At 43.7% G+C, this 5,054-nt stretch overlaps 1 pseudogene; it reads right to left on the bottom strand.

Annotated features, from left to right (window-relative positions):
• Positions 1-361: 361 nt before the first annotated feature.
• Positions 362-4,113, bottom strand: LOC110533022 (zinc finger BED domain-containing protein 4-like; annotated as a pseudogene).
• Positions 4,114-5,054: the final 941 nt, after the last annotated feature.

Here is a 5,054-nt window from a genome sequence, read left to right as displayed (position 1 = left end):
TTTCCCTGAATTTTTCGTTGGTGTTGGTATTTAGCAGAGGTGGGACCAAGTCATTGTTTTACAAGTCACAAATAAGTCTCAAGTCTTAGCACTCAATTCCCAAGTCAAGTCCCATTTGAAGACAGGCAAGTCCTAGTCAAGTCTCAAGTCAAGACCGTCAAGTATCAAGTCAAGTCTCCAGTCCTAAACTTTGAGTTTCGAGTACTAAACAAGTCATAATGTGCTCTTCACCAAATGTAATACCATTTCATATTTAAAAGAGTAATAGTATATTAAATTTACGCAAATCATGAATGCTTTTAAATATATATATATTTATTACTTTCCAAATAAACTTTATATTTCCATGGAAATACATGGGTAGCCATGAGAAAGACATCAATATGACAACAAAAACAAAATATTGTAGTGCTCTCTCTCCCTCTATCTCTCTCTCCAGATATACTCTAGACACCTAAAATCCTGCCATAAAGTTACAATCATTTATTTAAAGGTACATCTAAACAACTGACACTGAACTGAGGCCTACAATTTGAACAATGAATGTCTGAGAAAAAAATATAGATCCCAAAGACGGGAGATAAAACCTGAACATGGAGACTACATGTGTGTGTGTGTAATGCATAAACAGTTGAATTTTTTCTCTTATCTCAGGGCCCTATGATGCATTGCATTTGCAAAAGACCAAATTCGATAAAAGTCTGTCAGTCATTTGTGCACGATGAGGCCGCAGTATGATGCCACCATGGATGAAGACGTGCTCCACCGGAACACTGGAGGCAGGCACTGCCAAGACCCTGATGGCCACTCGGGACAGTGAAGGAAGAGCCTTCCTGTTCATTGCCCAGAACAAGAGGGCATTCTGTCCTTCGCATTTGTCAAGGTAGTGACTTAGCTGTAGTGCTGGAGTGGTCCCAACAGCTTTCTTCTGCCTCTTACAGCATGCTGCAAACAGCCCTTCTTCTTGTCCAAGACTATGGTCCTCTCACTCTTCCTCATCAACAAGAGGCACAGCTTGCTCAGTCCCTGTAGCATCTTGCAGAATCAGTTCTGGCAAAACATGTAAAAGCATAGCAGAAACAAAAATGACGGTATTAGAGTATTGGTGATGCAGTGGATTAAAATGAAAAAGTATTATTGTTGCAGTCAATTGGATTAAATTATGAGAAAAAGTTACATTCAACTCAATAATATTTACCTTTCACTCTTTGTGCCACCTCCTCCTTGACCTCCTCCTTGACCAGCACATGGTGCTCCACCCACATCAGAGAAAAATCCGGATCCAAGGCAGCTGCTTTGAGGTAGACTGGATCTGTTATCTGTTAAGATATCAGTTTGTCTCTGTGAATGGTTTGTCCTCTGACAAATCAACTGTAAATGTTGGTGTTCCTCAAGGTTCCGTTTTAGGACCACTATTGTTTTCACTATATATTTTACCTCTTGGGGATGTCATTCGAAAACATAATGTTAACTTTCACTGCTATGCGGATGACACACAGCTGTACATTTCAATGAAACCTGGTGAAGCCCAAAAATTGCCCTCGCTAGAAGGCTGTGTTTCAGGCATGAGGAAGTGGATGGCTGCAAACGTTCTACTTTTAAACTCGGACAAAACAGAGATGCTTGTTTTAGGTCCCAAGAAACAAAGAGATCTTCTGTTGAATCTGACAATTAATCTTGATGGTTGTACAGTCTCAAATAAAACTGTGAAGGACCTCGGCGTTACTCTGGACCCTGATCTCTCTTTTGACGATCATATCAAGACTGTTTCAAGGACAGCTTTTTTCCATCTACGTAACATTGCAAAATTCAGAAACTTTCTGTCCAATAATGATGCAGAAAAATGTATCCATGCTTTTATTACTTCTAGGTTAGACTACTGCAATGCTCTACTTTCCGGCTACCCGGATAAAGCACTAAATAAACTTCAGTTAGTGCTAAATACGGCTGCTAGAATCCTGACTAGAACCAAAAAAATGGATCATATTACTCAGGTGCTAGCCTCCCTACACTGTCTTCCTGTTGAGGCTAGGGCTGATTTCAAGGTTGTACTGCTAACCTACAAAGCATTACATGGACTTGCTCCTACTTATCTTTCTGATTTGGTCCTGCCGTACATACCTACACGTATGCTACGGTCACAAGACGCAGGCCTCCTAATTGTCCCTAGAATTTCTAAGCAAACAGCTGGAGGCAGGGCTTTCTCCTATAGAGCTCCATTTTTATGGAATGGTCTGCCTACCCATGTGAGAGACGCAGACTCGGTCTCAACCTTTAAGTCTTTACTGAAGACTCATCTCTTCAGTGGGTCATATGATTGAGTGTAGTCTGGCCCAGGAGTGTGAAGGTGAACGGAAAGGCTCTGGAGCAACAAACCGCCCTTGCTGTCTCTGCCTGGCCGGTTCCCCTCTCTCCACTGGGATTCTCTGCCTCTAACCCTATTACAGGGAATGAGTCACTGGCTTACTGGTGCTCTTTCATGCCGTCCCTAGGAGGGGTGCGTCACTTGAGTGGATTGAGTCACTGACGGGATCTTCCTGTCTGGGTTGGCGCCCCCCTTGGGTTGTGCCGTGGCAGAGATCTTTGTGGGCTATACTCGGCCTTGTCTCAGGATAATAAGTTGGTGGTTGAAGATATCCCTCTAGTGGTGTGGGGGCTGTGCTTTGGCAAAGTGGGTGGGGTTATATCCTTCCTGTTTGGCCCTGTCCGGGGGTATATTTGGATGGGGCCACAGTGTCTCCTGACCCCTCCTGTCTCAGCTTCCAGTATTTATGCTGCAGTAGTTTATGTGTCGGGGGCTAGGGTCACTTTGTTATTTCTGGAGTACTTCTACTGTCTTATCCGGTGTCCTGTGTGAATTTAAGTATGCTCTCTCTAATTCTCTCTTTCTCTCGGAGGGCCTGAGCCCTAGGACCATGCCTCAGGACGACCTGGCATGATGACTCCTTGCTGTCCCCAGTCCACCAGGCTATGCTGCTGCTCCAGTTTCAACTGTTCTGCCTGCGGTTATGGAATCCTGACCTGTTCACCGGACGTGCTACCTGCTGTTTTCAACTCTCTAGAGACAGCAGGAGTGGTAGAGATACTCTTACTGATCGGCTATGAAAAGCCAACTGACATTTACTCCTGAGATGCTGACTTGCTGCACCCTCGACAACTACTGTGATTATTATTATTTGACCATGCTGGTCATTTATGAACATTTGAACATCTTGGCCATGTTCTGTTATAATCTCCACCCGGCACAGCCAGAAGAGGACTGGCCACCCCTCATAGCCTGGTTCCTCTCTAGGTTTCTTCCTAGGTTTTGGCCTTTCTATGGAGTTTTTCCTAGCCACCGTGCTTCTACACCTACATTGCTTGCTGTTTGGGGTTTTAGGCTGGGTTTTAGGCTGTACAGCACTTTGAGATATCAGCTGATTTATGGAGGGCTATATAAATCAATTTGATTTGATTTTGATTTGATCTGAAAAGGGGGCAGTGATTCCATCTTATGTCCTGGCCATTTTCACATTGATGAAGATTCCATAAATATTTTGTTCAGGGATGCCTGGAGACTTCTGACCAGGCCGCTCAGGAAATGGACTTGAGGCTTCCGCTACTCCAGGTGGTGATTCAGGGACAGGACCGAGGGAACAACAGAACTGATTGTGACTATTTTCTCCCCCTGTGTCATACCTCTTGCTTCTCCAACTCCTTCAACTTATTCTACTCCCGTACTGTGAACAACAACTCCTTGTGCCCAGCTTTTTCTAGAACATGACTGAGCTTTCGAGGGTCACATGGGATAACTGCCTTCACTTGTCTCAGTGTGGAGTTCCATGTTGTGTTGACAGCAGCAGGGATGCCTCTTTCCCCAAATTCAGCCTCAAACACCTCTTTCAATGTTGTGCTTATATGCAGCAGTGAGCTGATTTTTGATAACTTTGAAAGAGAAGGAGTCATCACTTTTGTTTCTTTCAAGCCATCTCCCACCACCAGCTGGAGAATGTGGGCAAAACACTTGTAAGCGCTGTTTTTTTGCAATAGCAGCATCCACTGTTTGCTGGTCTTCCAGGGTTTGGCCATTCCAGAGCTCTGGGTCATCAAGGTGATCTTCGTCATGTACTTCATCTTCTTGTTCTTGTTCACACTGTGAATGCTTTTCTCATGTTTGCAGCATTGTCACTAATGATATAGTCCAATTCATCTTTAATGCTGTACTCACCACATATGGCCTCAAATTGCTCACAGATTATTTTGGCCTTGTGTGGGCATTTGAAGCGGTCACAGGCCAAGAGATTGGACTTGCGCTGTATCCTCTCTCCATCTTTCTCCATACAGTGCACAGTGACACCAAGGAACCCCCTCATCTTTCGGTTGGTTCCAAATGTCCACTGTGACTGAAACATGGTCTGTGTTGCTCAACTGAGTTTTCGGTTTTCAACGTCTCTCTGTAGCGAGGTTCTCTACTTTTGATGTCAATGTTCTACGACACACTGGGCTGTACTTACTGTCAACCACTAACAGAAAGGGACTAAAACTCTTGTTTTCCACAACAGACAGAGTTGCAATCGATAACCAGGTCGGACAGTATTGCATTGTTGATAGCTTTCTGCTGTGGATGTTTCATGCTGTACTGCCCTACACGGGTCTCCATGAACTGTGAGATTGGAGACTGTTGTGGTTCACTTGTGACACTTTTGTTCATCTGGTATTGTTCAAATCTGTAAGCATATAAAAAAAATAATTGAGCGGGGCAGTAGCACAATCTTGCCTGGTCTCAATCTTGGGTGTAATGATCACGTTCCTGCACTGACTGACTGTTTGGAGGCTCATTGATTTAACATTCTGTTAGCCTACATGCTATACTAGCAAAGTTATATATAGCTGTCGGCTATATTAGCCACGATTTACCGTTCTTTGTGCAGCTTCAACTGTCGAACAAAGTTGTAAGTTGTTGCGCCTCCATCTGTAATTTTCTTCCCTCATGTTTGGCAAGTTGCAATCTGTTTTTTTGTTGACTACAACATTGTCTGTATATCTGAAAATAATAATTTTGGGTATCATCTTTC

Source organism: Oncorhynchus mykiss, chromosome 9, assembly GCF_057628025.1.
Source record: "Oncorhynchus mykiss isolate SJ-2025 chromosome 9, ASM5762802v1, whole genome shotgun sequence".
Taxonomy (NCBI): domain Eukaryota; kingdom Metazoa; phylum Chordata; class Actinopteri; order Salmoniformes; family Salmonidae; genus Oncorhynchus; species Oncorhynchus mykiss.
Note: the sequence above shows the minus strand (reverse complement) of the source record. Positions and strands in the feature narration are given on the sequence as shown.